The following is a 10,508-nucleotide window of genomic DNA, read 5'->3' as shown; positions in this document are numbered from 1 at the left end:
TGAGGCGTGCGGAGCAGTGGCGCGGGCGAGCTATAGTGGTGTGGGCACTAACAGCGTGGGCGTTGGAGCTTGTGGCGGTGCAAGAGCTGCGCGGGCGCTGGAGCTTGGGGCACGGCATGGGCATGTGGCGCGGTGAGGTCACGGCATCTCAGCAATGTCGGCGCATTGTGGTGGATGCGGAACAGGTCAAGCACCAACATGATTTTATAGTGGCCCCCAACGTGATGGGGAAAGGAAAAGAATAAGTGTTTGGTACCCGCATGATATCTATTGATCAGACGCTCTAGTGGCAACTATAACAACCCAAAAATCCACACACCAAAAATCCCAACTACAAAATTTTTTCTTCAAAACCCCATGTGATGATGAGTGACATTTGTAGGAGCTAACCCTAAGTGTTGCATTAGTCGTAATCCAACTAACCAAACTCATAACATAGCATGTCACTTGTTGTATATGTGTGTGTTTAAAATCCCTAACACATACATTCTTGCATGCATTTTAATTCTAAACAAGTGAGTTGCCTTTTATTGAACTTTGTTGTGCAAATAAAAGAGACCACTTATAATTAATTTATTATGCAATAAATTAATCACCTAAGTACCACCTAAGTATGTGGGCCCCACCAATCAGCCCTAAGCTCCACCCTTAATCAAGGTGCACACTTGTACATGAAACTAAATAAATCAAACCCTAACCAAATTGGCAACAAATAAAATAGAAAGGAAAACAAAATAGAAAAAAGAATAAGAAAAAGAGAAAGGAAAGAAGAGGGAGCAGCAGTAGCCTAGGCCTGCTCGGCCTTGCGAGCCAGCCCGGCCGAGCCCGCCTGCCCTCCCACTCGCGCACATGGCCCATGAAGCCAACCCACAAAGGCAGCCCAGCAGGACGCCCACGCCAGCACGCCCTTCACCAGACCGTAGCCGCTGCCAAGCGGGACCCAGGTGTCATAACCCACCTCGGTCCCCCCTGCTTCCCCGACCATAGGGCAGAGATGGGAGCAGGAGCTCCATGCAACCCGTCTCGGCCACACGATCATGCCACCAACCGATCGGACGCACTCGAAGACGCCAGCCGGACCGACCAAGTCTGATAGGGCCACGCCCATGGCGTGACCCTACCCCCCCCCTCGTGCACGCCCCGCCCATCACCGCCGTGGCCCCGTCCCACGTTTCCTTGGCTGTGACGCATCCTCTATGCATCCTCGCTGCCAGGCAGAGCCCACTTATAGGCGATAACGACAGCAGGAGCACCCTCGGCCACTTGATCACGCCGAGCCACGATCGCCATCCGATCCCGTCCGCCATTGGTGAGCTTTGGAGCTTGGGGCTATAAAACGATGCCCAAAGCGCCCTAGGGTTCCTTAGCCCACCACCGCCATTCGGTGGCCTAATTGCCCGCACCACTCCGAGAGAAGAGGGCCGAGAGGAGGACCCGGAGGAGGGAGGCGAGCAGGTAGCTCGGAGTCGCCAACCACCAGAGCTCGGAGCACCGCACCGAGCGCCTACTCCGATGACGCGGCTTCCACCACTAGGCAGCACCTCGCCACCTCACCACCACCTAATGCTGCCAAGCACCGCATGGTGAGCCTCTCGCTGCTGAGATCTCCTCCTAGCCCCATGGACGCCGATGCACGCACACGCGCCAAGCATGCCACGGCGACGTCGAGCCGTCTCGGCTCGAGCACGCTAACGCAAGCCACACACGCGATGCCCTACATGCACGCACACGCCCTGCACCGCCACATGCCACGCGTAATGTTGAGCCAAATCGGCATGAGAACATGTTGCAGCATGCACACGAGCACGCACACGAGCACGCAAGGGCCCGCACACCGTAGCCACGAACACGGCCATGGCGAAGCCACCGTGGCCGCATCACCACGGTAGAGGTGATGCCACCACCTTGGCTGGCTCCTCCTCACCGTGGAACACTCCATGCTCACGATCGAGGTACATGAAGGCCACCGAAGGACCCCTGTTTGACCACACCGTGCCGTGGCCAGAGCGTTGCCGCAACCACTTCAACTCCACCGTGGCTAGGACCGATAGGAGCGCCTGACGCCTCCTTGTCTCACCCGCCCTGTTCACTGGAGCCACGGGAAGCTCACGCGCCCCTACCAAGCATGCTCCCAGCCACCACATCGCCCTACCGCCGTCGACACGCCACAGCCGGACCTCTGTTGCCGTGGCCAGCCCCATGGGGAACCCTACTCATCGCTTCGACCTCACCATCATGTTTGCCATAGCGGGGTGATGCTTCTGCCCACCTAAATTGAACACCAGCGCCACGGGTGAGGCTCGTCGGGGAGCTCACCACCAGCGGGAGCACGCCGGGGAAGAAGATGGGGATTTTCCCCTCGTCGGCCACACCTCTATGCACTTGGTGCACGTGAACCGAACCCTAGGAAGGAGTATGTGGACCAAGTCCTTCATAGACTGGCTCTGCGGTCTATGGACCAATGCAGGTGGGTTCACCATGAACCATGCCTCACCCGTGCCCGTGGAACATGGCCCGTTAGTGGCCCAGTAAGACGATGTGGCCACACCAGCGCGTGCCACGTGGCGAGCCAAAGCCTAGCCCGTATCCAGGCCCAACCGGCCTAGTTTGGACCTGGCCTGAGCTGATCATTGACCGGGCCCACAAGTCAGCGACACAGAGCCGCTGGACCCACTTGTCAGTGGGTGACATCATGCTGATTCATGCGGGTCCCACCTGTCAGTGACAAACACAGCCGAGGTGACATCATGATGATGTCACGATGACGTCAGCTGCTGACGTCAGTTGCTCTGGACCCACCTGTCAGTACCAGAACTGAGACAATGACATCATGCTGACATCATACTGATGTCAGCATGCCACGAGGACCAACAGGAGCGTGGCACGTGTTAGCACGATATTAATTTAGCCTTTTCCCATTTTCAGAAATGAATGAAACTTCAGAAATTCATAACTAATTCATATGAACTCAGAAAAATACAAGACTAGGACCAAACTTCATCTAAAATCAAGCTCTATGCAATGAACCCATGTTTGAGTGCATTTGGCTCTTTTGAATTTTTATTGCTTTTTGTGCTATTCTATAGACGTCGCTAACGCGACTATAATGCGATCGTTTGCAGACCCGGAGGAGAACCAGACGAACGAGGACCGAGAGTACTGTGAGGAGTACGGAGACGACTACACTGAAGGTGCCACATCCCACCCAATCTCGTAGCACCTATTATGCATGGCTAATATAGAGTTGTTATTGCTTTACTTTATTGTTATAATCACACTATGATAGGACTTGCATGGTAGTATGCTTTCTTGATGGCCTTTACCTTGACGCAACCTTACCCCTGCTCACCCTATTGTTAGGCTAAGTCACATGCTTGTTGCTATATTTCACTGCTTATTATTTCTACTATGCTTATATATACCATATTGATGCGTGGTGGAAACTGAAATTATCTAGACTATGGGGAGAGTGCTGCGTGTGTGACTTGGGTGTGTGGAGGGTAAGGGTTATGTCGACCAAGTTGGAGTATACGACGAGCCTGGGGCAAGTCTTGCCATGAGGTGCTACCTGGGCACCCCTGGAATGGATACCTGTGGTGGGTAAATGGTGATATGAGGTGGCCCTAGGTGTGAACCTATGATGGGAGGAGCCCAGGGTGGAGGTGCTGTGGTGGCACGGTAAAACCCTAATGAAGACATTCTGGCTTGGTCATCTCTAAGGACTTACTAGTACTCAGGCTCACCGGGAAGCCTTACGTACCACTCGCCCTATATGGTGCGGGATGGCCGGACTACTTGGTAGGATATTGCCACTACTACTAGGTTGATAGCGGACAGTGCAAGGAGGTACGGGGCACGGAGGATTTCCCCCACACCCTTCTGAGACTTCATGGAGACCTTGTGGACCTAGCCCATGAATCACAGTTTCAGCCACCCCAGACTAGACTTGGGGTGTACCAGGGCTGAATGGTAGAGTGGCATTATCCTAGGCTAGCAAGCGGCCGGAATTAGCCTAGTTGACGACGGCCAGCGAAGAAGGCAGATCTTGTGGTTATGTAAAACCTCTGCAGAGTGTATGGTTTATCGATCGATACATATGCCGACTAGTCGGCTCTGGACCTTTCCTGGGTTTTGCTTAAACTAGATAGCGAGATGAGTCCTTCTCTTCTTCCCCCGTGAGAGAGTGTCGGTCGTAGCCAGGGGCTACGGGCCATGAGACAGTGCCTGAGAGGGAGTTGGCCTATTAACTGAGCGATGGTATGGTGATGATATGGAGATGGTGGTATATCGATCCTAGGATCGAAACTTGGCTCTGGAAGGAAATGGGGTTGAATGTGTGTGGGAATGGTGTTAAAACTTGACTATACTATTATATACTCAATATGCTAATACATAGGAAACCCTAGCCTTCTAGGTTCCTTTTGATTATATCCAACTTGCATCCAATTTCCACAAAGCATAGCTCATAGGGTGGGAGTGGCCAGTACAAATCGTACTGATAAACTTTGGCACATAGGTTCTCTAGAGGAGTATAGCTCTGAGGAGTTTGACGATTGAGGGGTTCGTTCCTACACTCGAGTTTTGGCAATCTTATCTCCAAGCTATTCTGGATGAATGCTACTTTTGATTCCGCCGATGTGGTGATGTAATAATTTATGTAATTCTGCACTTTATGTACTCTGATATTATCATTGTATGGATGTGGTATTCGACTAGAATTTGGGTAATATGATCTACAACAGTCATAATACACTTTGACTCTATGGATTTCCCTTCGTGGAAATCAAGGTCGTTTCAGTTGGTATCAGAGCCATACTTGACCCTAGGACGAAACCCTCAGAAATGGATGGTAGAATAGGACGTGAACAACCCTTCTCTCGGTTATATACCAACCTTGCATTTACTTTCATGCAAGGCCTATCTATTTATTAACCTGCTAACACCTATTTCCTTAAAACATGCAGATGGCAACGAACAGTCGAATGGCCGCCTCTAGGACCACTACCTCTAGGACCACTGCCAAGCTTACCTTCGACCTACATGAGCTCGGGGGTTTTGCACAGACCCTCTACTGAGTTCTCATCATGTTAGGAGTCCCTAACGAGCTTGTCAAGGTCACCTGCACCAGAAAGTCAGCTTAGGAAGGAGGAATCGAAGGACCTGGTTGTCACCTTAGTCGAGTTCCCAGCTAGCACTACCTTACCTTTTGTCCTAGCTTTCATCGAGTCGAACTATAGAGGACACAGTTGAGGAGGGACTGCGAGCTGTCTCACACAAGGCACTTCATAGAGTGATGAGGGACCACTATGAGCACCTGAAGGCTGATAGAGTTCCATCTACTTTCCTAGGCCCTCGACCTCAGCCTTACCCCTAGTGAGCAGAGTTTTGTAGCCGGCAGAGTTATCTTTGCTGAGGAGGACAGATGCCTTCGTGTCTTGGCTATCCACCTACTAGAGTAGGACAGGTATGTGACCTAGCTTAAGCAGAGGAGACATTAGGACCAGGCCCTTCTATGGGAGTACCAGGAGCAAGACTCATAGGGAGCACAGGAGCGAGGCTAGTCTGCTTGAGACAATTGCCAAGCTACTAGGATGAGCTCAACCGTCGTGAAGAAGTCCACAGAGCTGAGGTCGCTGACTTACAAGACAAAGTCGCCGACCTAGGCAATAGGAACTGCTACCTCGATAGCAAGGTCTTGGAGTTGTAGAGAGAGTTGGACAACAAGAAGGCCGAGTTCAACTACAGAGGAGACAGAGAGAGGTCCAAGGGGATTGATATGCTGAAAATCCAATCTCAGAACAAGACCATGACTCAGGAGCTAGAGCAGTTCAGGAAGAACTGCGTTCACAACTAGGGTCACCTGATCGAGGCACTCAGGCAGAATGAGTACCTACAGGACAAGTGTGAGAGGACTTGGCAGGCTTGGCAGAAGTCTAACAAGAAGCGCCTCAGGGAGATGAAGGGTATGTGGGATCAGCTACCCAAGGAGATTTGTAGCAAGACAAAGCCGAGGATAGAGGAGTTTGAGTTAGCCTTGACTCACCTCAACCTAGATGCCTACCCTACCCTACCTAGAGCCAAGCCTACTAAGGAGCTCGCCGAGGCCTTGAAGTACATGTCCCGACTTCACAAGTCTGATGAGGAGATCGAGATCAAGAACAGTCGTATCCTAGCCGTGGTGTATGAGTTAGAGTAGATGACCCTTCATGGTCATGAGTCATGTCAGTGGCTTCCATAAGTTGTACCCCATGATGTACCCCTTATGAGATGTAATATGAGACACTATGCGTAGTACAATTCTCACGAGTCTTCAAGTGTAGCTACTAGAGATGATGCTATGTCATAAAACCAATGTAATGAATGTTTTGGATCTTATTGCATCTTATAGATCTTATTGCTTCTTTGTAATGAGTGTTGGATAGTATAAATGTTTTTCTTTAAATCATCAAAATCATGTAATCATACTGAATTATAAGCACTTATGGCACAAACACTAAAATTCCTATGATCCGTGTTGCAGATGCCAAACCGCCGATCTGCTCTCCTAATGAATCATGGATGTGCGCCCACCCCCTGAACTAGTCGAGCCAAATGGGGGGCATGGTGGCAACAACTGTGGTCATGGCCATGGCCGTGGACATGGAGGGATACCCTTCAACCTGGAGAATACCCCACCGCCTAAGGAGAACATTCCACCACCACCACCACCGAACCTGGCAGAGGTTATGGCGCAACAGACCTAGCTTCTTGCAGCTCTTGTAGATGGAGCAAACTGTCACCAAGGAGGTCAGTAGAATGACTTCCAAAGGAAGCTGGAGGGATTTTTGAAGCTGAGGCCACCTACCTATGATGGCACCAACCCTGACCCACTTGTAGCCGATGACTGGCTCAAGGAGGTGGAAAAGAAGCTCGACCTCACCACCTTCACCGACAATGAGTGTGTTGGAGCTGCCACACACCAGCTCATAGGTGCAGCACATGCCTGGTGGGATAGTTTCAGTGATTCCCATGAGGACCCTGCCAACATCTCATGGGATGAGTTCGCTAAAGCATTCATTGAGTATCACATTCCCAAGGGTATCATGGAGGCCAAAGCCGAGGAGTTCCACAACATCAAGATGGGAATGGATAGGGTGACTGAGTACACTACTCGTTTCACCAACCTTCTACGCTATGCACCTTCCTATGTTGTGAACTCTAAGAAGGAGAAGCTATACTATTACCACAAGGGACTTAACCCACACATCAAGCTAAAGTTTGGCGGTATTGAGAGTAGCACGCTGCATGCTCTGGTGGATTGCTACATCTAGATCGAGAAGGACCGTGCTGAAGCTAGAGAGGAGTACAGGGAGAGGAAGCGTAAGCCTAAGGAGTCCTTCCGCGGCCGTGATCGTAAGAGGTTCCGCAGAGATGCACCATCTAGGGAATGCTCTCGCCACAATAGGGATGACAACCCTAGATCGAGTAGGGGTGGTGGAGGCTACACCACCAAATACTCCCGCCCTACTCAGGATCGTTACACCCAGGACCGTTATGCTTAGGACGGCAACACTCAGGACCGTTCCAACCATCCCCGCTCAGCGAATGAATGCCCAGCACAGAACCGCTCTGCACCAAGCACTGGAAACTAGAAGGCACCCATGCCAACCCCTACAGGCGGTGCGCCTTTCACCTACTTCGCTTGTGGCCAACTGGGTCACAAAGCCGCTGAGTGCCCTCAGAACTCAGCTGCTCAGAAGTCTTAGTTCAAGGATCTGCTACTCGTGGACGTCTCAACCATCTGGACGCCGAGGAAGCATAGGCTTCCTCTGACGTTGTGTATGGTATGTTTTTAGTTAATGGCAATACTGCATCAGTTCTATTTGACTCTAGAGCAACTTGTTCCTACATATCATCCAAGTTCGCATGAGAGCATGACCTGCCTGTAACCCCATGTGAAAAGCCTATCATCACTAGCTCACCTTTAGGAGACCTAAAGTGCACCCACATCTATAAGGGAGTGAGTCTTACCATTGAGGGTCTTATCTTTGAAGCCGACCTAACCCTGTTACCTTCCATGAGCCTAGATGTCATCTTAGGTATGGATTGGCTAACCATTCACCAAGGTATCATGTCATGTTCACCTAGATACGTCCAAGTGACCCACCCATTAGGCCAAGTTATTAGGTGTGAACCTCAGTCCGGAAAGTCCACTTCTATCCTATGTGCCTTTAAAGCCAGTTTAGAATCACAAAAAGAGGAGAAGACAGTTCATGATGTGCCTATGGTCAGAGACTATCCTGATGTATTCCCTAAAGAATTACCAGGTATGCCACCATACCGTGATGTAGAGTTCATCATTGATCTTTTGCTGGGAACAGGACCCATTGCCAAGAGACACTATCGCATGTCAGTTGACGAACTAGCCGAGCTCAAGAAACAGCTTGATGAGCTCATCTCGAAGGGGTATATCAGACCCAGTGCTTCACCCTAGGGATCCCCTATTCTGTTTGTTAAGAAGGATGGCTCGATGAGAATGTGCATTGATTACCAGAACTTGAACGCAGTCACCATCAAGAACAAGTACCCTCTACCAAGAATTGATGATCTACTTGACCAGCTCAGGGGTGCTAAGTATTTCTCCAAGATTGATCTCAGATCTGGCTATCATCAGATGAAGATTTGAGAGAGTGACATCCCGAAGACAGCTTTTGTGATTAGGTATGGGCAGTTTGAGTTCACTATGGTGTCCTTTGGACTCACGAATGCTCTTGCCTACTTCATGAACATGATGAATAAGGTTTTCATGGATGATCTGGATAAGTTCGTGGTAGTATTCATTGATGACATCCTTGTTTATTCACCCACCGCCGAAGAACATGAACATCATCAGAGAACTATGCTTGAGAAATTAGCCCAACATCAGCTCTATGCAAAGTTCAGCAAATGCAAGTTTTGGCTATAGAAAGTTGCCTTCCTAGGCCATGTACTATCAACTGAAGGTGTTGTAGTTGACCCAGCCAAGATTGAAGCTATGAAAGAATGGGATCAACCTCGTAACTTGACTGAAGTCAGAAGTTTCTTGGGATTGGCTAGGATATTACCGCCGATTCATCGAGAACTTTTCCAAGATTGCCCGTCCATTGATAAACCTTTTGAAGAAGACTAAGGAGTTTGAATGGATGCCCGAGTGCAAGCAAAGCTTCTAGGAATTGAAATAGAAGCTTACCACAACCCCTGTGCTAGCATTGCCTGATATTAGCAAAGATTTCGTGGTCTATTGTGATGCATCCCATCAAGGTCTTGGTTGTGTATTGATGCAAGGTGGAAGAGTGATAGCTTATGCTTCTCAATAGTTGAAAGAACACAAGAACCGTTACCCTACTCATGATCTTGAGTTAGCAGCATTTGTGCATGCTTTGAAGATCTGGACGCACTACTTGATAGGCAACAAGTGTGATATCTATACCGATCACAAGAGCTTGAAGTACTTTTTCAGTCAGGCAAGATCTAAATATGAGGCAACGTCGATGGCTAGAACTAATCAAGGACTATGACCTAGAAATTCACTATCATCTACTGAAAAGCTAATGTAGTCGCAGATGCTCTCAGTCGCAAGAGTTACTGTCACACTCTGATCACATAATCCGTACCACCTAAACTCAAGGAAGAGATTGATGATTTCCAACTTGAGATGCTACCGCATGGCTTGCTGAATGAGCTCCACATACAGTATGATCTCACAGATCACATCCATTAAGCTCAAAAAAATTATGAAGAGATCGAATATCTCCGTGGTATGATGAAACTAGGCTACAAGACCAACCACCATGAAGATGAACAAGGAACCATCTGGTTCAAGGATAGAATCTATGTACCTTCCGATCCAGCACTACGAGAGGAAATTCTGTCAGAAGCCCATGATTCTAAGTATTGTATTCACCCTAGAGGTTCAAAGATGTATCAAGACTTGAAGAAACACTTTTTGTGGAAAAGCATGAAGACAGACATCGCGGGACATGTGGCACGATGTGATACCTATAATAGAGTCAAGGCTGAACATCAAAGGCCTACAGGATTGTTAAAGCCTCTTGATGTCCCGAGTGGAAATGGGAGAGCATATCCATGGATTTCATAGTTGAATTGCCCCGTTCACAGAAAGGCAATGATTCCATTTGGGTGATTGTTGATCGTTTGACCAAGGTTGCTCACTTTGTACCAGTTAAGACCAAGACCGATGCCAAAAAGTTAGCAGATCTATATGTTGAGCATATTCTCAGACTGATGGAGCTCCCTCTAGTATTGTATCTGATCGTGGTCCCTAGTTTATGTCCCGATTCTGGGAAGCCCTGCACAAGTGCATTGGAACCAAACTTGATTTCAGTACTGCTTATCACCCATAGACAGATGGACAAACTAAACAAGTGAATCAGATCTTAGAAGACCTACTTCACGCTAGTGTACTGAATTATGGCTCTGATTGGGAGAAATGCCTACCCTATGTAGAGTTCTCTTACAACAACAGCTAC

Source organism: Miscanthus floridulus, chromosome 11 (assembly GCF_019320115.1).
Source record: "Miscanthus floridulus cultivar M001 chromosome 11, ASM1932011v1, whole genome shotgun sequence".
Lineage (NCBI taxonomy): Eukaryota > Viridiplantae > Streptophyta > Magnoliopsida > Poales > Poaceae > Miscanthus > Miscanthus floridulus.
This window is presented reverse-complemented; position numbering follows the sequence as displayed.